At 40.0% G+C, this 27845-nt stretch overlaps 1 protein-coding gene across 1 annotated transcript in view; it reads right to left on the bottom strand.

Moving 5' to 3' along the window:
- MYLK4 (myosin light chain kinase family member 4) overlaps positions 1–27845 on the bottom strand; it is a 58088-nt gene that overhangs the window by 17847 nt on the left and 12396 nt on the right. The window lies entirely within an intron of this gene.

Below are 27845 nucleotides of genomic sequence, written 5' to 3'. Positions count from 1 at the left end.
CCTATAAATGATGGTCCTTATTTTAATCACTACCAAGCTGATCAGATTGGTACCTGTGTAAAGCAAGAGAAATTATCTCAGTTGTAATCAACATCAGTGTTGGCATAAACACAGCCCAGAAAAGATCAGGGTTGAGCCACAGGGACTAAAAGAAAAAACATCCAGAAATGAGCTGTTGTCTTGCAATAGCTTTTGCTGTTAAGAACTAGGTTAGTTAAACCAAAGCTAGGAATATTTAATATTCTAGTAAAATGTTCAGTAACAGTCTTACTGAGAGATTTCAAAAAAGTTTTTTGCTGTTAATCAACATCTGGTAACAGCATTTTTAATGATCAAATAATTTATTACAGGCTGACCAAAACAGTGACCAGGAATTGGAGTGTATAGACCATAATGTCAGCTTTGTAGCTTTCTCTTATCTACATTTTACAATGTTACAGTGACATCTAGAGGTGCTTTATACCAGGCCAGCTCCTCATAAAAACTCTGCTTAGTTATCTTTATGGCTATTTACTCATATTCCTATGACATTTGCTCAATGTGGTTTTTTATTGGCCACTCCTAGACTTGTAGTAGGATGGTGACACAGTAAACCATGGTGTCTGCTGTTGCTCGGTGCTCCTTTTCCACTTGGCTTGTTCCTCATAGTACTATGAAACTGGCACTATCATTAATAGTAATAGACACATAGGGTGTGAAAAACGCAGGTACCTCCAAATATTTTCCAGAGAGACTACTTTTTGTCTTTGAGCTACCAGCTGAAGCAGTGTAATACATATTTCAACAAAATATACAGGGCCAGGCACTTAAAATTAAGTGTCTTAATCATGCAAGCAGTCCCACGGCTTATTCATATTGTATACTGGGCATGAATCAGTCCTATTACTAAACATTTGTTCTGGTAAGCCTTCTGCATTTTTTATGCTTTTTGTTGTTGTTTTAATTTAATCGGGCTATATAGAAAATAGGTATGAAATTAAAGCAACGTGTATCTGCTACAAACACAGTTCAAGGGAAAGGAAACTGTGAGAAGGAAAAACAGTTGAGAAAAACTGGATGAAACTGCATGAGAGGATTTCAGCAGGACTTGTTCAGAAAATCTTGATCTGTAAGGGACAAAGAAACTGTAATATGAGCATAAGAACTGAGACTGAAAACTATTTTGGATGCAGTTGGTCCCAGGGAGTTGCAAGCCGCAAAATGAAAAAGGCCTAGATACAACTAGGTAACTACCCTTGAAATATAAATTGGAGCCTTGTTCACATGGAACTTGAATATAAATGTCATGATTCCAGACGGATCACAGGGAATCAAGCAATGCTCATTCTGGTTTTTTAATGGTGAAAAGCACTAAAAGAAGTAGGGAAAAGCCTCACACTTATTCATTCTGCAATGTGACCGCAATTAGTAATGCACTCAGATTCCTGTAAGTATGTCAACCTCACCGTACCACTGAGGACATCAGCTCTGATCAAATACAGTCAGCTGCGCAAATAACCAGAGAAACGGCCTCCCAACTCTTTGATGCATGGGGCCAGATTTCACTTCTGCATTCAGAATTAATTGCAGGCACACAGCGCTTCCTACTAAATATTGCTGTAGTTTGCAGGTGTGAAATACAGAAGCCAGCTTTTGAAAATCTGTCCAGTGGAAGGAACACTGGACGATGTCGAATACCTGAAACTGCCAGGGTGTTACATAAATTACTACAGTGTTTATTCAAGCATCATTTCTGATCTCTTACATTTTAACAGTACATGAGGAGCTCATACTAATTTAAATGAGAAAAAGAAAAAGAATACAAATGAAAAATTTACTGGTATCCTTCAGAATCAATAAATGTAGCTATTTGCAATAAATATAGGGTCAATAGTGCACTAGAATAAGAAATACAAATATAAGGACTAGATATTGGACTATTTGTAGACACATGAGTAGAGTAGTCTATATACGAGCATCCCAGTTTTTGCCATGTTCTGCTATTCATAGCAACATGTAACTTCAGCTTGTCAAATCTCGACCTGGCAATAAAACCATGAACTTTTGCTCATTATTTCTTCCCTGTAAAGGGTGGGGTTGTGCCAGGTTCTCTGGAGCTGACAGGAGTCAACACATCCCTGCCAGCCCGGCCACGGGAAGTACAAAGACCTCCTTGTAGTTTGTCAAGGGAATGCGCCCCTGTGATGTCCACCCCAGGGAGCTGGGCCAGCCACGCTGAGAGCCCACAGGTCCTGAGCACCCAAGGCCATCGCACCCTTCTGAAAATCTCATCCGAAAGATGTGGTGGTTTGTTAATGACATCCATCCCATCTGACTACTATCCATAACACTCCTCTTTCTTCAGTCTGTTAGTAGTGCTTCCTCAAGGGTCTTTTTAACTTAATCCCTAATGGGGTTTTATTTATTTATGCATTATTCTTCCTGAACTTTGATGACATGTGACTTTTTCCAGTCTGTAATTTCTAAAATTATAGGAATCAGTATTTCTTAGTGGAAATTATGCCTCCACCTTATTTTTTCCCCTTTCTTTAATGACTTGAATATGCACGATGGGGTTAATAGCACTGCACACATTTTCCCTATTCGTACAAACCGAAAACTTTCAATGAAGTTTTCATTTTAATTCCACAAAAGCTTAAATATGACAGATTGCATTGCAACCCTACAAAATACACCAAAGCAAAAAGGTGTCTGTATCTAAAGTTGGTATTGTGTCTTCAAAAATACATTTTCCAGACTTAAACATATCCTTTCATACAGAGTATTGCTAGACCCTAAGTAACAGGGACAGAATAAAAGCACACATGATGATAACAGAATAATGCAAGACACTCCAGAGGCTGAAACTTCCGTATAAACCAATGGAAAAAAAACACTTTCAGAAATTATTTATATTGACTTTAGAAGTCTGCAGAAATTAAGCAATAAGCAATTATATATATAAATATAATATATTGTAACAGAAATTTCAAATGCAGCAAGAAATTAATGTTTTTTATAGACATCTGACTCCTTTTTAATGAGCTGTACTTAGTTAAATTCCTTCTTTATACTGTAGCAGTCTTACCCTTGGAATGTTTTCCTAGGTAACTTTCAATTTTTTTTTATTCACCTCATAAAGGTCTTTGATATTTTTTTTTTCCTACTGCAAAAATTTTTGTAACAAATGGCCTCACAAAGCAGCCCCAATCTTTTAGGTAGAGGTCCTTTATCATCCCATCACATTTCACGTGATGTCAAGACATGATTCTCAACTTCAGTCAGCCGATGCCGAGACACAAAACTTTGCATCTGCCTAAACCACATTTCTTACTTGGTGTCTCTTTCTCATGTTCTTAAGGTACTTTGCAGAGTTTTATTATGTCAAGATATCCTGGTTTTGTGTAAGACCTGATCACCATCATTTATCAACACGATTAAGTTACTTGAGCTTTGCGACGAATTCACTTCGCTAAGAGCCAGAAATCAGCCATGGGCTTTGCCACCTGAGCACGGTACTGTGGATGGTCCCAGTATCTCCACATCAGTACACAGGAGAGTGCACCACATATGACAGAGACCTTGGGGCAACAGCATGCGTGGTGATGCCTCCTGTGCTATCCCCCAAAGCTGGAATACATCCCCTCCTTCCCTTTTGTGTTCCTCTTCAATACACACCCTTTTTTCCCCCCAGCAATGTAAAATATTCAGTGAGTGTATTTCTGATACAAACTTATAAATGATACAAAACGTACACATGGGAATACTGCTTTTACTGGCAGGCGGTACATCTGCTTCCGAGCCATTATTTTTTGCTACACTACACAAACTGCTGGCACCTTCAGGCAAAGATTTTTACTCTCCTGTGATCTTTATAGAGCTCCTTGAACTAGATAAAGAAATTATTCTTCTGTATAAACCAAACTCAAGTCACGAGTGTCTTTTAATCACACACAAAAATAACCTCTGAGCTATGACAATCGTGATTCCCCCAATAGGAAATACAAGAGAATTTCCATGTGACCTGCTGCCTTGAAAATACATTGGTAATGAGGTAACAATCTCTGCATGAAGACACATACTAAATACTGAAAAAACCTTTGGAATAACACCATCCTAGGTGAGAAGCTGAAGATCAGTGAAGCCAAAGCCTTGTTCATTCCCCACTTCAGTTTGCCAACTTCCCACCCACCGCACTGGAGAAGCAGTGGCTGTCCTGTTTCAAATGGATGCTTCCTCCTGCCAGGCCATTCTTCTCAAAACAGGGAATCTTACACTGAGGAGTAGAAAAGGCTTTCATGCAACCAGGCTCCTGATGGAGCCCATGGCCTTGAGTGTGCCATCTGCTACAATGAAGACACAGCATATTGCACTACCAGTAACAGGTTGCTTTTAAACATCTTTACTTTTGCCTTGATTTCTAGTCACTGTCATTTAACAGAGTCAGCATCAGGCCTAAGAAGAGCTTTGGAGGTAGATTTTTTAACTCCAATTCATTGCTATAATTTTAATGTCTCTGGAATACACGGAGGCCTGTAATAATGACCAGCAAATCTGAGGCTACCAATCCACCTCCTAAGACCAGAGCATTCAGCATTACCTGGCTTTGACACACATCCTTTCACTGCATCTGGGAAATCAAATCAACCTGTTACCATCACTTTGGGGTTTCTCACCTGAACAAATCAGGGGCAACATCAGGCAAGCACAATCACTGGAGACTCTGGCTGCTTGTCTTACCAACATATTGGAAAGCCTCACATCTACCCCTTCTCTATACGGCTCAATGTCCTCGTATGTGTGGTGGCCGACAAGGTCCCACGTGATTCACAGGGGCACGTGTGCCTCATATGCATCTGTGCCATAACCCCAAAATTTTCTAGGTGCTATTCTCCACATTTTCCCTACTACCATTAAATGGCTCAACCTTTAAAGTGGGCTCCACTATCGTCACAGTGTGAGAAAGGAAGAAAAAAAACCCAGCCTGAAAGCCAAATCAGTGGCAGATCTTTTTAACTGCAGGAATAAACCGCCCATCTGTCAAACTACTCAGGCAATTCTTTGCTACAGTATCAGTTAAGTAGCCTCATTGCTAAGAGAGTATTCCTCAGCTTTACTATCTTATCTGATGCAATGATATGAATGGCAAATATCTTCAGACTTCTTGAACTGCCCTTCCTAAGCTGCTTTTGGGAAATCACACTGTTGGGAGATTTCCAAAGGGTTACGAACTTCAGAAATCACCCCCTACAGCTTTGATGACTCACTTTGAATTGGAGTCCAGAAATGCAGGTTTCCTAATAATGCACTTCATTTAACAAGAACGGGGGTTGGGTGGAAGGGAAAGACTTGGGATCTCTTTATTGCCCCTTTATAGACAGACCTTCTCCTGTGGCAATTCACCATGCAGGCAGCACCCAGCGAATGGAATGTGGTGAGATGCCTCCCAGGCTCTGCTGAGGCTGCTGCCCAGCCAGTCATCACTGCTTCTCCTCACTGGTGCACATGTGCACAAAACCCAGGGTGCTGCCAAGATGGCACCAAATTAATTGCGTTCCAGAGCAGCTACCCTTGTCATGAAAAGCCAGCATGGTGGAGACCCTGCATTTAGTTGCAATGGCACTCTCTTACCAGAGGAGAGGAGGCATTCAAGCATGGTACCCTTACTACTGGCAGATGTATCTGACTCCTGATAGGGGCTGAGAGGAGTCCTCCCCTGAAAACTGACTAAATGACTAGGATATCTGATGACAAAAGGTGGATTTTAGATGACTGCAGTGGGTGAAGACCTCTTGCCTGAGCAAATTCCTCCTACCACTGTCTCACCTCTTTGAGGAACCTTCTGCTTTTACAGGACTGTTGTCTGATGACCTGCCTTGTCTTGCTCTCCTGCACTTACCAGTTATCTCTTCACCTTCATCATGAGGTCTCCCTAGTTTTGTAAAGGAATTCTAATGGATTCCTAAAACGGTCACTGTAACACACAGGCGTTAATGTCATGCCCATAAGCCATCCGAGGTGGCATGCAGGTATTTGGAAATCAGCTGTGCCTGCTTTGATTCCACACATTCCTCCAAGTTGCAGAGACAGCAAAACCACAACAGCAGTGCCCAGGGCAGGATCCTACCCAGGGAACATTGTAGAGCAGACAGCAAGTTCCAAGGCTAAATGAAAGCAAAATTAAACAGCATTCTGAGTTGGAAGGGCATGAAAAACCTCCTATGGCTGTCAGTAAGGGAGAGAACGGGGCAAAACAAGACGAAAAGGTCATCTAGAGAAAACATACCAGTTTTAGAAATAGAGAAAGTCAAAGAGATAATAATAAATCTAATATATTATAGCTCACTCAAAACCTGGAATACCTCTACCAAGAACATATTAAGGTAAAGGCATCAGTCCTGAAGGAAGGAAGAGCATTATAACAGCAGCTGAAGACGCTGACTGACTGCATTGCCAAGCAGTGGACAACCCATCTGCTGAGATTCTGTAGAAAGCCTCTACCCTCAAAACCACGGAGGATGGCAGAAACTCTTGCAGACAGATGAAAAAAAAGAAAAATTAAACAATTCCTGCCTATTTGGCTGGAATATAAAAAATACACAGAACACGGCCAATCTGGAGAGAATTTAAATAATGCATAAGGGACCCATTAGTATTTGTAGGCAAAATGAAGGAATCAGAACGGTTATAGACTGAGGCTGAATGGATCTTAAAACACACGTGGCAAACAGCAGTTTCATTGCAGACTCCTATTAAAGCAGCCAGTGAGTTGCAATTGCAGTGTGATACCTGCACGGGAGGGACAGAGGGTTCAAACAGAAAACAGTTCCCGCTGCTTGGGTGTTTTTAGTGTGGGAAACAGCCTCAAACTGCTAATAGTTATTAGTCGTATGGCAAAGCTTGTAGAAATGGCAGGAGTCTGAAGTTACAGCAACCTGCAGGCAACTGCAGAAAGTTCAATACCGCTTTATGATGGCAACTAAAGGGACTTTCTGACTCTCCAGGTGAGTATTTGCAGGTTAATAGTATAGAATCTCTAAATTTTTTAATTTGGAGGAAATAGGTGAAGTATTATTTTACCCTCTTTCTTTATAAGTGGAAGAAATAGGACTGAAAATGGAGTTACAGAGTCATTTCGCAACAGGATTAACACAGACTACTTAGAAAGGTGAATTTGAGGAAAACCTCAAGACTTTTAAAGACACTTACTCTAGAACTGTTGATTTCCCTGGGTGGTAGTAGTGGGAAAATGACTTAAAACAACAAGTAATACATGCTACTCCTCTCAGCCATGTGGTGATAGGGTCACGCTGCACTCGCTGGAAAACGGCTGGGAGACATTTGGCACCGCTGACAAAGCATGAAGTGTCTGCAGGCTACACAATATTATAAGTCCAACCCAAAACAGAAATAAACTAACCTCCTGTACGAGGCAGTAGATGTATTTCAGGATGGCAGTAAAAGGCAGGAAAGCAGAAATTTTGCTTCAGAGGAGAGCGATCCCTAGATTTTGCAAGAGCACAAAAAGTCCCTGTGGTCTGGAAACTGTTCCAGCTGCTGCTGAAGCCAGAAAAGAGATTATACACCCCAGCTGCTTATCACCCCTTCTTTACCTCTCTCCCATTCTCCCTCTTCTCTCCCAGTTGTCCTGCCTTTTCCACTGCTCTCTATTTAATCCAGTTCTGTGAAACAAGCCAGTTAGGAAAAATTAAAAAAACCAATCCTATAATTAATAAAGCAAAGAGCAGCACCTCTCTAGAGAGGGAACGATGGGAAAGCAGGTGAGTAAGCAGTAGGTAAACACAATCCACTGCCTTATCCAGATGCATCCATGGCCACCTATTGCATCACCGACCAGTAATTAAGAATGATTGGATTATTTTGCAGAACGAGGCTGGGGACAGCCAAGTATTTGTCAGACAGCTCAGCCATTAGAACTAAGAGCCGGCATTTGCTCGTAGCTGGGGCAGGGTGGATGACAATAGGCATATCATCCAAAACATCTGACCACCTCCAGCAGTGCAGAGAAGCAGGTACTGTCCTTCTGAATTAACTGTACTGAATGGATCACCTTGCTCATGGTGCTAAGGAAACAGAATAGGACTGTGTATGTCTGAAGTGACTGAAGCGTTGCTCAGTGTTGCCATATGGAGTCCACCTAAGATAAAAGAGGTGTTGGTCTTACTGCCTGGTGGCCTCCACTTCTGCAGAGACAGCATTTTTCAAAATTGTTGTCAGGTGGGGACTAGAGATAGTGATAAGGATTGGGTTAACAGAAGCAAGGACTGATTTCTGCATGCTCAGGTAGGTTTGTTCATTGCTATGCTACCAGGTATCAGTGGTACATTTCAGGTGTAAAACTCTGCAAGGGTGAGATCCCCTATTTCTCTATTCCATTACTTTTCTTTTTGCTTCTGTCAGAACAGTTTAAAACCTCATTTGTAAATCCAGTTTGAATACGTGGCAGGCAGAGGCACAAGCAACAAACTTCATAGTGTCTCATGGACCAGTCTTTTCACTAACTTGCTCAGAGATGCTGTTTCTGCCCCCTCACACAGAGGAGAGTCTGTTTGCTCTGAACGCCTGTAAATAGTGGCTCCTACTAAGCTGACAGCCAAGCTCAGCAGTCTCTGCTGAAGGATATCATACCACGTTCCATTATTCTTAATGCAGGGCTGAATTCAAGTCTGTTTTTACTTAAACCCAAGATGACTAAGTGTTTACTAAAGCCAGCTGTTGTTCACTGGATAGCTTGATAATTTTATGATGGTCCTTTACCAATAAATCAAATGCACACAGAGGAAGGTAATGACAAGCTAACATATGTATGCTATCTCATAAAACAAACAAAATATTAACAACATAGTAATATCATCAGCATGATTCCAGACGTGCTCGTGCCGCCTTTCCTAAGCCCTTATGCTAGACAAGCTCCTGCCAAGTCCACTCAACATCACTGAGAGTGATTTTTGCCTAAACAAAAATGAATCAGTGAGGGGATTACAAATGGAGCTGCTGTTGGAAACAGACAGAGGCTCCGCTCACCCACCTCCTCTTTGGGTCCTTGTCAGTAGACTGCCTCTGTTTCCATCACGTTCAAACTCCCGACCTTCCACTTCCAGGCCCTTTGTAGCTCTGAACTCTCCACTGGGCACCTGCATCTCTGCTCCTCTCTGACCTGCCTCTTCCACTACACCCACTGGCTCCCACAAACTCACCAGCAAAGGCCACACAGTCCCCTCCTTTCTCTTACCCTGCATTTCTAGCGCAGAAAGCCTTGCACTTACTTGGGCCTCCAGGATCTGCCAGTTCATTAACATCCAAGGCCTGGTTCAGTTTATATTGATAAATAGTTTAGATGAATATGCAATTTCACCGAGATAGGTAGAGCTCTACCACAAACTGCAGTGACCGCAGCATTACAGAGATGAGCTGTGGGTCTCATTATGATGAGGCTTTTACAACAGGTGTTTTTATTGATGTTTTGAAAAGTAAAAGAAGCCCTAAACTCAGATGCTCAAAATAAGTAATCTTCTCTCATCAAAGTAATGGTATGAAACAAGAAAACTTCTCTTTTTCAAAGAACAGGCAAACTACCTTACAAGAGCCTATTATAGTCAATGGAGCCTTTCAAGAGATTTTTGTGATCTTTTAATCTGACCTGTAAAGAACACAATGAAACTCCCAGTACAGTGACACAGGCATTTTTTTCCCTGAGGAAGTTTACACAAGCCGCAGCTCCAGTTACAGTAACCCTACCTCTAGATCCTAGTTTAGAAGTCACCCCTCACCACCAATGTCAGCAGAAATACCAGATCGGAACAACACACTTAAGATGTTCCTTGAAATAAAGGACATACATGCATACATGCCCTGACCCAAGAAGGATTTTTACCAGTTTCACTAAGCTCTAGACCCCACTGCATATAACACGACAGCTGCAACTTGATTTCCCCAGATAATTATAAATCCAGAGAAGAGCATAGTAAAATGTATGACCAGGACCCAAGCCTCCTGAAGTCTGTGTCAATCTTTGTCACCCATGTCAGTGACCCCTGGTTATGTTTACAACTGTAAAGAATTAATCAGAAAAAAATGAAGGTATTCATCACTCAGTAGATTTTCTGTCTTTTCCACTGAAACTTGCTCAGTTTGTTCTAACACTTTTCATTTTTAGAGCATATTGGTTGTTCTCTCTTAAATGTTAATGAAACAAAAACCCAAGAATATAGCAGAACATATCTGTAGCTTGCAATGATTCCTGACAAGATGAAACACAAACCGAGGCTCACCTTTTCACTTTTCTTCTTGAGCCGGGCATCAGGTGTTGTCTCCGAGAAAATGTGCATTCTAAAAAGATGTCCAATTCCTTTTGCATAACCACCTGCCTTGCAAAGTTTACGTTTTTGAACATGGTGTTTTACACTTAAATTATGAATTACTAATGTTTTAACCTTCTCCATCAGAGGTCCTACAAGCTTCTGTAGTCCAGAAACACTTTGTTCCAGTCCATCTAGTCTTTTAACCTGCTGCTCTGCATTCCTGTTTATATGAGAAAGAGATTTTTCCATTTTAAGGCAAAGCCTCTTCATTTCATTACTTCTCAGATTTTTGTTTCTTTCCATCCTTGATCCAGGTTCAGATGTTTCCGCCTTTACAATCTCAATGTCTTTTTCAATGGAACAGATTTCTTGGGAAACGCTGTTAAGCTTCTTAAGGACACTGTCTTGCAGAGTCAACAGCTTATCTATTTTCTGTTCAAGGGAAGCAAACTTCATATCCATGATGTTAAAACTTTCAGATGTGCTGACATCACTGCTTGCAACATGAAGAATTTGGGGGGGTTCCATTCCATTATCAGGCCCTTGGTTTCGCAAAGCATTTGGATCGAATATTTTGGCCAAGTTGTTGACCATAGACATAGAAGAGCTCTGCCTGCTGGATGTGGTCATTTTGCTCGTTTGGGTAGGGGAAGGAAATGCTCTGATGATCAGCTGCTTGAGGACAATATCAGTTGCAAAGGCTTCCCATCCAGACTGCTCAGATATACAGCCAAGTTTGGCAACTCCAGCTCAACTAATTTATAAACTACACTCATATAAAACAAAGAGTCAACCAAATTATTTAGGAAGAAAAATGCCTTTGATCTATGCTTTTTTTACACACAAATATATATCTATCTGTTTCCAAATGAAGTGAATATAGAGATGGGCATCCTAAATGCACTTGGTTCAGTGACATCAGCCCTAGCAGGGACTGAACTATTTGCACTCCAATGGAATTTGACAGCAAAAAGGCTACATGATACATGAGAAGACTCTAAGGGTAGAGACACTTTGGCAGTGGTGTTGTTGCTTTTCAAAAGCCTAGCATGTAATGCGACCCCTGCTCTGAAGAGAATAAGGGTCCTTACAGAGACCTTAAGTGTGGCTGCTTGAAATTACTATGTCTTAAGGTGAGCTTTTCAGATGAAAACCTCTGTTGCTTGAAAAGCCTGTTATGTCAGGCAAGAAGTCAATAGAATTGCTAAAAAACAAATACGTAAAAGAAAGTAAAAGAAGGAGACACTGGAACACAGATATTTGAAAAAATCAGAGCCCCTTTCTCTACCCTGTATTTCAGTTACCACATAGCTAGCTCTTTATACACAAGCAATTCTCTTCATAGCCAATATCTTAATTTACTTCTGTAGTTATCGAGACTGTACTAATTTGCCACAAATGAAGAAGCTCTTCTGTTTTACTATGATACAAATTCCAAAATACAAAGTTTGATAGAGAGACTCAGTTCTTTGCTTTGTTTGCCTGCCAGTAAATGTCTCAAAAGCAGTGATTAGTATTCATAACTCAAACAGTTTGTTTAAGTTTTGCTTTTGCAAAAGGCCTTCATTTCTTTCAGAAAGAAAACATTGGACAAAGGAGAAACATCATGACTGGGAACAGGATTCCCCCAGGTGTAGGTCTGAATTGTTGAACGTTTTTCATGTTGGTTAGGACAAAAAAAAACAGAATTAAAAAGAAATAATAAAACCACAACTTCTCGAGTCAACTATATTCCACATGAGCAAAAAGCAGATCAGTGTGGATCACCTTGATGGAGATTTGTTTGCCTCCGAGATACAAAGAAAAGGCTACCTTGGACAAATGACTGTCACAGATTGACCACACATAGGTCAGTCTGCACTTGTGCTACACCTCTTGTAGAAATTGACATGTAAAGTCAGCCAGCTGGTTGGAAAACAGCCAGACTACTGCTCTATTCAAAAGACCAAGAGCTTCTTTTGTGATCCCGGTGAATAATTTCTTTTGCCAACCTCAGTTTCTCCATCCTTTAAATGGGGAGCGTGAGGGATAATTAGGTAAAACACACAGTGAGTTCTGAATATCTAACACACTAACTAGCCTTTCAAAATTGCATCTGTTCACTAAATGAAGAATATGAAAGGTATTCTCTTTATTTTTAGGTGCCAAAGATGTCTTTTAGAGTCAATCACAGCTGAAGTTTTCAAAAGTTTCCAAAGGCATTCTCTCACAGTCATTTATGACTCAACATGTAGTCAGTGTTGATAAGCTAATTCAGGAGCTTGCTCTCCGGTTACCACAAGTTAATAAAGTAAAAAAGTTCCTAGGTACATTTGTTACCTTCTGAGAGCAGCGTGTTACTGTGAGTGAAGGGTGAACTGTGTCCGTGCATGACCCTAAAACATGGATTGAAATCTCTTCTTTACATAACAGACATTACCAAGAGGTGACCACCATGTGTTATTGTGCATAGCATTCACTGAGTGGATTGAGAAGGTTAAATGATTTTAAAATAGGAAATAGGATAGGGAAAAAAAAAAAGACAGGGAGTTTAGGGATCCATATTTCATGGAAAGAATAATATACAGGACAGCAGTTACAACAAGAGAATACCAAAGCAAAGAACATCATGTCAGTTCCAGCAGAGAGCAGTTATGTTTGAACCCCTTTGCCTTCTTCCATTCATCTCTGTTAGAAACATAAACTAAACCTTCCTGACAATTTCACATCTGCAGAAGCCCCTGTTAGACACAAACTTCCACGAGAGGTGTTTGCATGTCTGTAAAATGGCCAGGTTTGAAGAGCCATTTATCTTGGATGAAACATCCCTGCAGGAGTTCACGGTGAGCTTCCCCCCGTCCCCCAAAACCCCTGCACAAAAAAAAGGTTAAAGGTTTGTTAGACTTTGCCACCCATCCAGCTAGGAGTCCTGATCTGAGGGTTTTCATAGGCAAAGCCTGAGAGCCACAAGGATCCTCTCCAAAAGGAACATTATTTTGTCAAAGCAAGGAAATGATTAAAAAAAAAAAAAAAAAAAAAAGGACATACAGATAGTAATGGTAAAATCATGTGTTGTATTAGTGCGCACAGCCACATATGTTAAACATTTAAATCTCTCCTAACAGTTGCCCAGGGAAACGTTATGTGAAATACCTCAAACCAATACTATAAACACTAATAAAAATTTTAAGCTCTGTGAGGTAAGATCCTATTATCAAGTATCATCTGTAAAGTCCTATTGATTTAATATTATGCCATAACGTACAAAAATGCCAGACACTTAAAATGTAGAAAGCAAACTATAAAAATGCTTCATTAAAAACTCATCAGTGTGTGTTAGTAGTTCCGTCTGAAGCTGAAGTGAACTGGAAGAGAGAACTGCTGTGCAGTGACTAGAAAAGAGGAATAAATGAAAGAAAGCTAACATTGGCTTGCTTTCTGGGCTCAGAAAGCTCTTGCCAGTAACTTCTTCACAGCTGGGAATCTGTGATCCCTGCCTCTTGCTCTGTAAAGTGGAAATAATCTTACATATTCAGATACCTTTCAAGAGTTCAGTGAGAATGAATTACTTAAGGGAAAGTCTTCTGTAAAAAACAGTATTATTTAAAGTATTTGAACATTTCTTTCTTTGTGTGGTGTATTATTACCGCAGCTACTTTATGAAATTCAATAATATTATATGTAAATAATTTGAGATATTTTTAATAACCAAATACCCAAATGTACTTTTCCTAGTCACTAAAAGAATCTCTTAGCAACTGTACCTATCATTAACACACAAAATAAGCCCATATAACAGCTTTCTTATTTTCATCTCACAAACTTTAGTGATGACTGGTCACTGGATTTGCCCAGCACCAAAACTGCTAAAAAGTCTGTTGTAAATTAAGGGTACAAGCTGCAGCAATGATTACCCTTCCTGAATTGAAAACAAAAAACCACAACTGACCAAAATACTGTAGAAACAAAACAATTCCACTAGTTTTGAAGAGGACACAATTCTCTATATGCCTAACATTGCCTAATACTACATTTCAGCATATTAACACTAGGCCACTGCACCATGGCCATGACAAAATCAACCCAAAGGCTAACACTGAACCCTGGGAAATTTTGCACACAGGTGTAACAAACACCTGCACTATATAACATAGTGCTAATCAACTGTGAAATTGGACGGTATTTAATAATCTGCCAAAAGAGTTTTATTTCTTCCATACCATTGCTACTCCATTGACATTGAATTCTTTTAAGTGGCTTTTATATTCTTTTTTATTTCAAGTTCAGTTGAAAAAGACCTTAAAGCAGCATGTGTAATTTTCAAAGTATAGAGCCATCTAAAATTTGGAAGAAATAGCAACAAAGTAGCTATGGATAAGTTGCTGCTACTGTGACTTTCACATTTTTAACATGTCTGCAGACATGATTCAATGAGTCTTTAAGACAAGTGATAAAACTCCATACTTTGTATAGACTTAGATATAGGGGCTAAAGGTGAAGACTGGACAGGCTAGAGAAGTAAAGTCTTCCTTTTGCTTTCTCTCTTGAACTCAAACTGCTGTCAGTGTTGTTTTCTCTGCACACACAAATACGGAAAGCTGGCTAGCATTAGGAAATTATTGCAGAGAAGTCTGTTTGCTACCCCAGCTCCGTTAGCTGTCTGCTTCTGACCTGCGACCCTCCCGTTCAGAGATGCCCAGACCAAGCTTTTAGCGCGTTCTGACCCAAAGCCTGTGAAGGACAGGAGGACCTCAAGTTCCACAGCATTTGGATGTCAGTCTCATAGGTATTAGAGAAAAACATCTTTAAAAAAATTATCATAGCCCGAAACATCCAAACAGTCTCTAATCAGTAAAAAGAGGTAATATTTGGTTTTTTGTAATTTCATGTGACAACTTATCAGTGCAAAGAAAGCCTGCTTTCTCTTTAAAAAAGTTGTTCACTTAGTTTTCACCAACTCTTGGTCCTGTGATCATACTGCTGAGATGTTAACTATCCTCTCTTACTTTATCTTCTTCTAGGGGACTCACGTTAAAAGGAATTTTCCTCCCCCTCCCTGTTTTTTTAGCCTCTTTTCAATTTAGTTCAGTTCAGTTCAGTTCTTCATATTTTCTAACAATTAAAGGCCCAGACAGAGTACCTTGTAAATTTATGGCTGCTGGCATCAAACATTATAAACAAGAGCACCGGTGGAAATGTTTTAGTCATAGAGTCTTATTCCAACTTTCTTGGGCCGTAAGCTGTGTACCGAGATTATGCCACATTTCATGGACAACTGCTATGACTGAACCTTATCTGAAGAACGTGGCACCATGTTCATCAATCTTGAGCCATTCTAGAGAAGACATCTCCAAAACTCCCAAGTCAGGTTTGGTATTTTACTGTTGTGGAGGCTTGGGGTATTTTTCCCCCAGAAATGACACGGGGCCACCTGCCATGCATGAGTTTGCAGCATGAGTATGACGCATGCTCCACATTCCAGCCATTGCTCACTTATATGTGTAAGCAGCATATGTTCTCCTGACATTTCTGTACCTACGTCCTGGCAAGGATCAGGTTTGCACAGGGTATACATTGGGGGGGTGGGGGAGGGGGGGGTGGTGGTGGTGCGGAGTGTGAACAATTAGCTCTGACTTACAAGTGGTAATTTAGACCAGGCCACTGTGACCTCTACCTTTGGAAGAAAAGACATTATAAAACAACCTCCCTCCATCACTCAGAGGTGCATTATATGAAATTTTATGCAGTCTAGGTTAGAGTGGATACGGCATGATGTATTTGAAGTTATATTCATACTGAATCTTCCTGCACATTTATCTCTAAAATAGTGGGAAAGTCATATGTCTTTGTGCAGCTAAAAGAAAATGTATTCTTGAACTTGTATACAAGTTTGTCTCATACATTGAGCCTATTCTTAAAAACTTCCAGCACTGCAGCTTCCATAACTTCTCTAAGCAACCTGGAGCAGTGCTGACAACTTTCTCTGTTAGAGGGTTTTCCTAAAGCATAATCTAAATTTCCCTTGGTGCAACTGAAGTTGATTTCTTCTTGTCCTATCCATGGATGACGAGAAGTTTATTCTCTTCTCCTTTGCAGACACCTTTTATGTATTTGAAGTTTATTATTGCATCTCTTTCTCAGTATTCTCTCAAATATATAGTTATATTGCACACAAAAATATATTTTAATTTTCTAGAAGTGATCAGTACTGAGAAAAAAGGGGAAAATTTCTCTTGAATATTTTTCTGAAGAAGTTGCATTCCTATATGAAAAGAAATTGAAGATACTCTATGTGTGTCTGTGGACAAATAATAAACTCCTTTGTGAAAATGGTACAAGTCAACATGTTATTCTGTATCTCCCAGAAAACAATGTAAGATTTGGCTTTCCTTTGAACATATTGATTTCCTCTTCCATTAAAAAAAATTACTCAAATCCCTAAAACAAAATCTCAGGACAGAAAAAAGAAAAACATCGATTCATAAACACACAGCAGGAGTCAACTTTTCAGAAGCTCACATAATAAAATTATTATCTACTGGTTTATATTTTAATGACTTAAATTACGATCTTTGTAAGATTATCCTTATCCACGACTCCCTTACTTTTCTGCTAACTTTTCATTTATTTTTATTCCTTTCAGTGTCTATTTCATGTCTTATATATCCCTGCCCTATATATCTCGAACTTCTATGTTCCTCTACCTTCCTTAAAAATTAATTCTCTCCAGCAATCTTCACCACCTTGTTGTCTTCAGCGTTTATCCTATGGTTGATCTGTATTCATCCACTTAACGAAAAATCAGTCATAAACTAAGAAAGGGCAGGGAATATATGATAGCCTACTTTTATGAAGTTCCAGTTCAAATTCATCATTCTAATCCTTTACAAATAAGCAAAAAACCCCCAACTTTTTCTGAAACTGATCAAGAGAGATGCAGATTTTGTTCTTAGATTGGCCATAGAGACGCACCTTCTGGGGCTGGACTGGCCATAGAACCTAGCACAGAAGTTCCAATAATTTCTTTTATATCTGAATCATCAATTGTGTTTTATAGATAAATCATACCTTTGTATTTTTCCCCATTGTGGTAGTGGTCATAAACTGTAGATATCCCTAGCAAAGAAGGCTACCTCCTTTAATCATTTGCAAATTAGGTGTTTTGAAGAAGACCTTTATATAATTTACAGAGTATTTCTGTAGAAATCTCAGTGAAATTCAAATCTCAATAAGCCTCAAAGAAGAAACAACTTTAGACTTCAGGGAAGAGGAAAGCCACTAAAATATTTGAGGATTGCTACATAGTAGTCACAAAGGAGAGAAAGTATTGTACACTGTAGTGCACAAGTGAGAGCTAAAGCATGTCTGCTCTTTCTCTAGTGTACAACAGCTCCCTGAGAAACAATATAAGCTTACAGCTGCTCAGCTCTGAAACAGATTTGAAAGCAAGCATGAAAGCTATGAACCAGATTCAGAAAGTCATGCTGTTTACTAAAAGTTCACAGATGTCCATGATGGTAGAACAGGAAAACCACTCTCTTTTCCTCTCCCTTCCTCCCTCCCACCCTTCCCAACCAAAAATGAAACATCAGTGTGGATCAGCGAATTTATCCAAAATGATCCATTTCTACAATCAACAGTAGTGTTGGACCCTTTCACCACAGGGGCTGAAATAACTGTATGCCTAAGATTAAGTGACATACTGTGTCATAAGTGATATACCTTTATGGCTCCCCTAGGGTCTGCCCAAAACACTAGTCTGGAACTCTGCTTAAGGTCAGAAAGGAAACAGCCTTATACAGGGCAGGAGCATACAGCAAGAAAAGTCTGGCACTGAACTTCATGAGGTAGGACTAGGAAATTTACTGCTCCACAGGGCTCTCTGCATACAACTACTCTAGGACCTGTTAATTAATTATGAATTCTGACTTCCTTTTCTATAATGACTCTGGTAACTATCCTGGAGAAACCCTAGTGATAAATGATGAGAGCAAGTCCCTGAAACAAACTACAGAGAGAGGCTGGTTACAATTCAGTGATCAATCTGCCGATGCCATGTACTGGCCTTTTAGATATACTACCACCTTCAAATTCTGAGCTTCCTTTTGCAGGGAAAAAAAAAATGTTAATTGAGCTGTATATCTCTCTGTAGAAAATGTCTAGATCTTTGAAGATGAAGAGGATAATGGAAGACACTATCCATGTTCTGGGGGTGATGTTCTCATACTCTGGAGCAGATCTCTTTCATGTGGAAAAGTATTTGCACACGAGAGGTAATCCACTGCAAGTTGCATGGTGCAGCATTTATCCAGGTCAAGCACAACTCACTCACACATGGCAGCCCACTGTTAATGAGTTTCTTTGGGTGAATAAGAACTGCACAGCACATAAAAAAGCCACCATAATCAGCATCTGTCTGCTTAACAGCTGAAGCTGAAGTTCAAAGCACTTCACCATCAGTGCATGATGTTCCTTCACTGTTGGGCTCCACTATCATCATCTCCTGCTGTCAAGATATCACATCAAGAGTCTCACCTCTGCTTAGCTGTCCCCAATTTACTATACTAAAAACAAAACAAACCTCAAAACCCAGAGTTTCTTAAGGCTGAAAAACACTATGTGATAAATTACCCATTAATAGCCTAAACCTCTATTTCCAGGAAGCCTGTTTAAAGGAAAATTCCTGACTTTCTGAGGCTAAAGCAGAGGTGTCATAACTTTGAAACAGAGCAATGAAAGAAGTACTGTCTCCAGGTGCAGCAGGAGCTGTACCTCATTTCATCTGCTGGGTAGACTGGTTAAAATCTTTGGTTGCAATCCAAAACTTTCTGGCAGCTAGCATCCTGTATTAAAATTTATAAACCACGAAAGGCCTTTTCTTACAAAAAAGTTAATTCAGGATGGATAGGCTGAAAAGACTTGAAAGGGACAGTCATCAGAAGTGGTTATATGGAAAATTGGATGTAAGTAACACCTTTCGCTCCATCAGAACATACTAAAAATACAGTAAATGTGATTTCAGTGAGAAAGGGAAACTGTATTGATTAAAAGACCTGTGGAGAAGAGCCCCAAAGCTGCCTGGCCTGTTGGGAGGTAGAAGTTTTACAAAGGATGTATTATCTCCTCCAGAAGAAACATACTGATAGCTCAACTTCCTTCAAGCTGCAAAACTCACCTACTGTCCAGCCCATGATATCACAGCCCTGGTCAGAAACAGTGGACATCCTCTGTGATGACTGCCCACTCAACAGGCACTATCAATAGAAAGAACAGTCAAGATACATGTGTGTCTCAGGCTGTCCCTCTGTGATCAGCTAGCTTTATGAAACTGACCTTTCAAAATCAAAGGCAATTATCTTTGGATTCATTATGAGTTAGCCTATTTTCTCTGCTATGAGAACACTGCAAAGATAACAACACCTAAGCTAGTGAAGGTCCCAATGTGGCGATGGGGCAAATGTAGTGCTCTTCTGCTGAATTACTACCAATTTGTTTTCACATGTGGTGGTTTGTTCCCTGCTGCCTTCTACAGTGAGATCGGCTGTGGGAGTGCAGAAGTGGAAAAGAGGGTTTGGGGATTTTTGCTTGTTTATTTATTTAAAACACCAGTAAACACTCTCCACAACTACTATTAGCCTATTTCTGCATCATATACTCACTAAGAAATTCTTTCATCCTGCTCCACTGCTAGGGCACTGCAGCAAAACCAGGAATTCACTTGTTCTGTAGGTGAGCCAGGGCATTGGTTATTTATCCAGGCAGGCTCTGCTGAAGCAAACATTTTTTACCAGTATGACTGCAACTAGAGTTGGAATTAAACAGAATTTAACTAAGTAAACCAGCATGAAAAGCTGCGTGTAGAAAATACGTTGACCCATCTCTTCTTCTTCTTGAAAGCCTAGTGTCAAAAATAGTGAAATAAATGGCACATTCATATTCAGCATGAATGTCAGAATCCAGGACTGTTTGGAAGAAGGGAAAACACCATGAGATGCATATACTGGAGACCTGTGTTTTTAGAGAAGGGGTAATTTGACCTGATTTTATTCGTAGGGTTTGCTAATCCTGGTGAATATTCATTGATATTTTAATAGATTGTAACTTGTGCCTGGCAAGTTTCCATAGCATACCTTTATGCTTTAGGGATGAAGAATTCAAAGGAAGGTTGTTACATAAAATTTAACTTCTGAGCTATACTAAAAAGCCCTAAAATCCAGGAAGTTAAGTATTACAGTTTTTCTCCCATTTGATCTGTTTGTTTTATACCAATACAAATAGCCCATTCTGCTCAATTTCATATGACAGGATGAATGGACATGAAGTAAATAAAGGTCACAGAAATCTTCTTCCCTGTCTTCCTGTCCTGCCCAGAGTGCACGTGCTAATACCATTTTGCACTGGTGGATATTCTCAGCGCCAGAAATGCCTTTTAGCTACATCTTCTTTTGTAGCTATTTTCTTCCCCCTACACCACTCATTCAAAGATGAAGCATGGCAAGTTCTCAGCCTTATAGCTGAACTTTGAAAGCCATCATAATCAACACCTATTTTTCTCCCCTTTAACCCCCACATATTCCAACTAAATGATCATTCCAGGTGCCTGACTACCTGGCTATAAAGATTAGCCACATTCAGTGCTCAACCAAAGACATTTGGGAAATGAACAGTAGCAACAGCCGTTAAAAAGATCCCGTGTGGCACTTCTTCAATTTTCAGTTACTTCATGAGATTTAAAATGGGATACGGTAGCTGGCAGGACACTAATACAGCAAACAAGCTGGGATTCACCAAATATCTTCTACAGTAAGCCTTTTCAATTTTAATTTGTCAAGCTTTAATAGTTCAACTTGAAAATTCCAAAAATGAATATCAGTCTTGGCCTTAATGTTGTGAGAAATTTCAAATTAAATTATTTCCAGGAGAAAAAGAAACTGAAAAGATGTGTTGTGTGTGCTAAATATATCATTATTACCACTTACACAAAAGCTGGGGAGAGGACTCTTGCTGACTATTACCTTTGCTAACTATTGCCTTTGCTAACTGAAAGAAAACAACACTTCAGACCTCATCAACTTCTTTTACACCAGAGATTTCATAGGGTCTTTTCATAGGTACATGCAAGCTGCATGGAGCTTGCTTTCCTGGAGGCCATTGAGCCAAGGAAGGACTTTCTTTGCAGATGCTTCTCTCACCTTCAAAAGCCTGCAGTGGCACTGTTAGATGTATCCCTGCACATTGACATCTTTCTCCCATGCTTTCACTTCTCTCTATGACACCCTTCACGCAGTCTAGAATCAGTAAAGAACCTGTTTAAATGAAGCGGTGTGAGTAACACAAGGAAGGATGTATTCAATGGGAAGAAACAAAAATCCTGAGAATCGAGTTGTGAACAGCCTCCTGTTTATCATCCAGGAGGGTACCCAAAAAAGTAGTATGTGACCAGATGTTAAGAAAGTCCATAAGAACTGGGGGAGAAACTCTGAGGCTGCACATTTGCCATTTTTCGAATTCTCAGTGCTTTTCTTGGAAAACAGTGTTACTTAAGGCAGGCCAGAAGTAAAATAACAGCTGCATCACACAGTAAAGAAGATGAGCTGTTTTTATTTCATAGAAATGCTGCAGGAAAACTGTTTTCAGAGGTCAGTTTGGCCATCTGATGAGCAAAATGACCCAAAAGACACACAGCTGGATTACAGTGCCTATAACTGAAATGCTATTTCCTTACTTTAATGTGCAGGCTAAGTAAAATCATGTAAGATTTAAAGTGGTTGGCCTTTAGACCAACTAGCTAAGCAAAAAGAGCACTTCCTTTGGCCAGTCATAGCTTTTCCCAGACAGAAGTTTCTTTTCATAGAAATTTTATCAACATGTAATGCTGGATAAGTCTGCAGTTTGAATAAACAATGAAGTACACCAGTGTTACAGAAGTTGGCTAAATAAAACAGTCTGGCGTTACTGATTCATTAATATTCCACTGCTGAAACAGTGTGTTTCAGCCTGAGGAATTACTGAGGAAAACTTTTTTTTTTTTTTCCTTTTAGGAAAAAATATTTTATTAGTGCTATGCCGCTTCCTGAGAAGCCTCACCTCCCTACCACATCATATCACTTACACAATTGCAGTCCGACCTCCCAAACCCCTGATTTCATGCAACTACCAGAGTTTTCTCTTTTTTCTTCTTCCAGAAAGTGTGAAGCAGTCTTTCATTAGACTTTGAAGAACTCCAGTAGTCACCATTATTAAACTAGAGTCCAGAATGAAAGCCGTGTGTTAACAGAATGGCTTGAGAATTGCTAAAACTAGCTCACAAGCATCTAAAGCCAGATTTTTTTCTCTCAAGGAGTACAGAAGAACCAAACCAATGGACTCAATCTGCCTACTTGAGCTCAGCAGTTGTATCACTTCTTTGCCAAAATGCACACATTGCACTTTCCTGATGTCACCTGCTCCAAATTAAAATTCAGTTACAGTGCACACCTGCAGGCTACTGAAATGGAGGCTTTAAGCCTTTGCTAAGTCCATTCCGTGGGATTCAGTGTTAGTTTTATGGGCAGGATTTTAAGCTAAAGACACCAGAACTGAAGTATGATCCATTTAGGAAGGAACTTCCACATAGGCGGCCAGAACAGGTGCAAGGCAACCTTTGCTGAGAGTAGTCAAGTTTCAGTGTGCTTCACCATCTGATATCATTATGCGCACCCAGAAGCGTTTCTGACTGCTCTTTGAAAAGTCTTTAGGGAAGTTTTGCCTGCTGTTCTCATTTACTTGTGAACTTCTGAAGGGCCTGCTTGAACATTCAGGTGAAAATGACTGCATTGCAATGTTATAGGAGTGGGAACACTTCAGAAGCTGAAGAGAAAAGCAGTCATCCTCTGAACAACTCATGCAGGACTCCAGCTGCATACACTGGTAAACAGGCCTAGCTCCTTAATGAAGCAGGTGGTCAGAGCCGGCATTGCCCTCAGGAGAGCTTCAGTGCTCTCCTAGAAACCTGTGCAGAAAAAAGGAAGATGGGAAAAGTTTGTACCCTTACCTTTCCCACTCGCCCCATGCAGTTGGCCCAATCACTAACTGGTTTTCTTATCCTATCTGAGAAAAGAAAAGGGTGTGATGATGTTTAGCCAGCACAGTCTGCTTGCACCTGTAACTTCCCTGTGCTTCAGCATAAGGGGGACTATAGGCTATCTCTAACCTTGCATTATTAAAATGCAAAGAAAGAGGGAACAGAAATGTTAGGACTCTTGCTGCGTTGTAGAGCTGACCACAGTGATCATCCTGAGTTATGCAGTAGTAATAAACCCTCAAAAATAGGAAACACTGACTTGAAAAAAAATCAGGATTAAGAAACATAGCTATGCAATGTAAGAAAACTAACATTCTCTAGGAGTCAGACATTTTGCATTTCTTGATGTGCTTTCAGGCTAAATTCTTACTTTTTTTCAGTATTAAAAAAAGTAAACATAACATTGCTTAGAATGTTTGTTGTATTTATGTTAATGAAAGATGAGTTCGGGGTTCCTGAGTGCCTAGTGGCTCTGCTTCTGGGACAGGGAAACATGAGAAGAGCAGTCTTGTTATGAAACAAACTCTTCTCTTACCTCAAAGGCCCTCTCCTCTCTTCCCATGACCTATCCTCATCTGCTCACTTCTTCTATTTACAGAACTCCATTAACGTTACTCGCTCTAATTTGATCACAAGTTTTTGGGCTCCATACAGACAGTGCCTGGCCGATTTCCATGGCCTCCGTCCTGTGGAAGGGCAAGAGTGGAGGATCAAAATGGTCACTTCTCACTTCATGTAGATGGTGGAAGCTTATGTTATAGGCTTTTTTTTTTTTTCTTTTAAACTCTGTAATATCTTTGGAATCACAGATACAAGTCATACAATTTTTCTCTTTCCTATTTGAAGGGAAGGCATAGGTAGATAAAGCCCTACTGATATGCCTGTCTGGCTTTCCTCTCCTCTTCAGCAGGATAGCCAGCAATTAGTACTATTACAGTGGTTAAAGCTGGACATAAACATAAGGAAAATTAAGTTACAGAACTTCTAAAACCCATAAATCTAACCCTAGTAATGTAAAAGATGTTTTCCCTAAGGTAAGCATCCTCTATAGTCAAGGGAGAGAAAAAGCGAGCATTGTCTACAGGACAGTTCACCCCACGTTACAATACAAGATGAATGGAAAGAAGTGTCCCTGGTAGCACTGCTCTCCTTCCTGACTAAAGGAGGAGACCAGATTCGATTAGACACTTAACTTTTCAAGTGCTATGGGCAGAGAAGACTAATCTCACCTTCTGCCCCCACTTCAAAAATGGTTACAACTATGCTTAGAAAAAACAGCGTGTCATCATCACAGAAACTTGAATTACAGCTTTCAGCATCATTTAAATTACGTCTGCCCTTGTCCTGGGCAAGAGCCAGTTCTGTAACCCTGCTCCTTCTGCACTGTCAGGGTAGACTCTAATGAGAAAGAACAATAAAACAGCCTATTCTTGTCTTAAAACATTAAGTAGTGGGTCTTTGATTTTGTGAGAAGATGTGGTGGATGGTATTTTCATCATGACTCCTGTTGATGTATCTCTCATGGATGTTGCTTGGAGAAATGGCATCAGCAGGAATCATGGATTAGACCTTGTCCTAAGGGTACGAAATATATGAGGACTGATCAGAAATCACAAATTATTTCCTCACTCTGCCTACACAACACAGATGAGCGTTGCAAAAGGGATTATTCCTCTCAAAATATCTGACTTTCACTCTTTGGAAAGGTAGGGCAATTTTACACAGCAATCTCACTTTGCAATTAGGCCATGCTGTTTGGTTTCTCACTAGTCTTCTCAGCTGGTTTTATGGTCTCAAAAACCAGTTCATTCCTCTCTCTATCACTTGCTTTCTTTTTTCTTTTTGTATTTTTTAAAAATATGCTGTTTCTAACTAATGCTTTTGCTTTAATCTCAGTACTCACTGAAAATTCATACATATGCCTGTAAGTAATATCAAGGCTCTAGAAAATCATGATTGCTGTGACAAGATGAATGTGGCATGACTGATTGCCATTTCTCCCAGCACAAGAGGACGGAGACACTCAACACAAGTATTGCACATTGGTTTCAAATGAGAAACAACAGATTCTCACACTAATTATTTGTTGTGGAGCTTACTGTCACAGGATATTGGGGGGAGGGGGGTTCAATGGGGTAAATGGACATATAAAAAGGCACTGGATAAAATTATAAGGGATAGCTTCATGAGCAGCAATAGTAAAGACGTAACTTCTGGCCATGGGCTACTGTCTGACTGTCTGAAGCTAAGAGGGTCTCACTGGGAAAGAATCTCACCTCATGTTCCTTGATTTTAGATACTTCTACTAGCCAGCTGCAGCTGGGATGCTGGCTGACCTCTAAATCCAGAATATTCATACAAAAATCCCTGCTTAATCACTTGTAATCCTTTCTTTCTACCACTATAACATAGTGGACATATTCATTACTTCTACATCTGTCCTACCTAACAGCTTGGGAGATTTCGGGCTCTTTGGCTTCTCTCTCATCCTGCTTGCACCTGAAAACATCTGGAAGCCTTGCCATGACCTCACTCATCTTTCTGCTTGTGGGATTCAATTTCATGACTGCTGCATTTTTATTTATTTTTTTTTTTACCTGAATTTCTCATCTGACACTATGGAAAATGAATTGTGATTACCAGGAGCACAAGTCCCTAGTCCCTGACCAATTCATATGATCCAGTGTGAGAATTAAAAATAGTTGTCACTGGAGCTAACCAAAGAGTTTTGAAACAAAACACTGGGAAGTGTTGGAAAATGATGGCTCATGAAAACAGAAGACTTTGATGGACATATGAGGATATGCTACTTCCAAACAAAATTAATTTAGAGAGAAGGCAAAGCAATGCTTGCAACCCTACTGGAACGAAGCATGTCTACTTTTCATTTCAGTGCAGTTTTGCTTATTGCAGCCCTCTCTTCAGGGGCACAAAATGATTACAAGGAAACTGAAAACTTTATGAAATTATCCAGATTATAAATTTATTTGCAAACTAGTTTCAATGAGTTTGCTTAGTCAAAGGCTTTGTTAGCTTCCAGAAACCTACGGACCAAACCAAAGTATACTTATTGTGAAACGGAATCAACTAAATTTGACATAAAAAGATGATTTTATGTGAACCTGGGGGGAGCTATTTTTGGTTTTGTTTTAAATGCTAGTCTGTGTTGAACACAGCATACAGAATTAAGGAAAAGCACGAAGCTCTAACAACTGATATAACTGTTGGGATCTGCACAGATTTTTTTTAATATTTCTTCTTTCTTTTCTCCTTTTACCCCTGCAGTACTACTTCTTGCCATTTCCCTTAAAAGATATGGTTTCTTAACATGTTTCGGCCACGCTATCTGCAGAGTACAGCCAAATACTTCAGTTCTTCAGTTTTGCTGTACTAGCTGTTTCAAATTTACTTTCAGTGGTAAGCATGCCACAATGGGGAACATCACCATATATCAAATAGCTGTGATCAGGCAGATCAGGTACCAGAAATTTTCCTAATAGAGATCCAGCGTCAGAGATCAAGCACGAAGGATCAGATGTCTGCATTGCCACTGTCCAGAATCAAGTGTCATGGATCAGGACTGTAACTGCAAGGAATGAAGTGTCATGTGTGGCAGAGCAGGGAGCAGATACCACCCTGGACCTCAGTGCCGGGACTGTGTCTCCATAGCTTCACCACTGGGTGTCAAGGATTAATGCAGCAAAAGGCAAAGGTGGTTAAAGGCTTGTTCTCTTAGGGGAGCCTAATGCCTCTTTGCAAAACATTGATTTGGTCATATAGGCGTGTCTCTGGGCAAGCAGCACCTGCAATACTGTGTGTGCAGTTAATTTTTTCAGCAGTGCTAGTCATGCATTTGACTTGCTGCCCAATATATAAATACTTGTATGTTTTTTAAGGATGCATGTAGTGACAAGGGAACATCCCAAACTTGCATAGCAGTGCTCCTGAAGGGAGCTGAAGGGGCATGATTTCTTGAAATGGTCCAGTTTGAATCTCAAGGACCTGTCAGTGCCCTCTACTCCTCTTGAACATGATTATCACTATGCCTAGTGCTTTCAGACTTTGCTGAAACTGGGAACTGCAGTGGAACATGAAGAAAAGAAAAAGAATGGGCAAAAAATTTAAAATATTTCTTCTCATTTTGTTCACGTTTCAAGTTTCTGAGATCAAGAGAAAATATCAGGGAACTAAGGTCAAGTCTCTGCTCAGTACCTATTTGCTGTGCACCCCCTTAAGCAAGTTGTGTAATACCTTTCTGACTCAGTTTCTCCATTTTTCAAACAGGGATAATAATACAGCAGTATCATTCAGAGGAATCATAAGATGTTGAGAGCTTTGAGATGGGAAGGAGGCATCAGGCCATGAAAGTGCAAAGAACTGTTATGCTGAAAGCTATCCACAGGAGCATCTTTAACTACATAATCAGAGCTGGAGTGGAGTGGATATGCATCACACTAACTGAAAGAACAATTATCCCTCTTTTGAGTAATGATAGTTAAAGT

Source organism: Accipiter gentilis, chromosome 20, assembly GCF_929443795.1.
Source record: "Accipiter gentilis chromosome 20, bAccGen1.1, whole genome shotgun sequence".
Taxonomy (NCBI): Eukaryota; Metazoa; Chordata; class Aves; order Accipitriformes; family Accipitridae; genus Astur; species Astur gentilis.
Note: the sequence above shows the minus strand (reverse complement) of the source record. Positions and strands in the feature narration are given on the sequence as shown.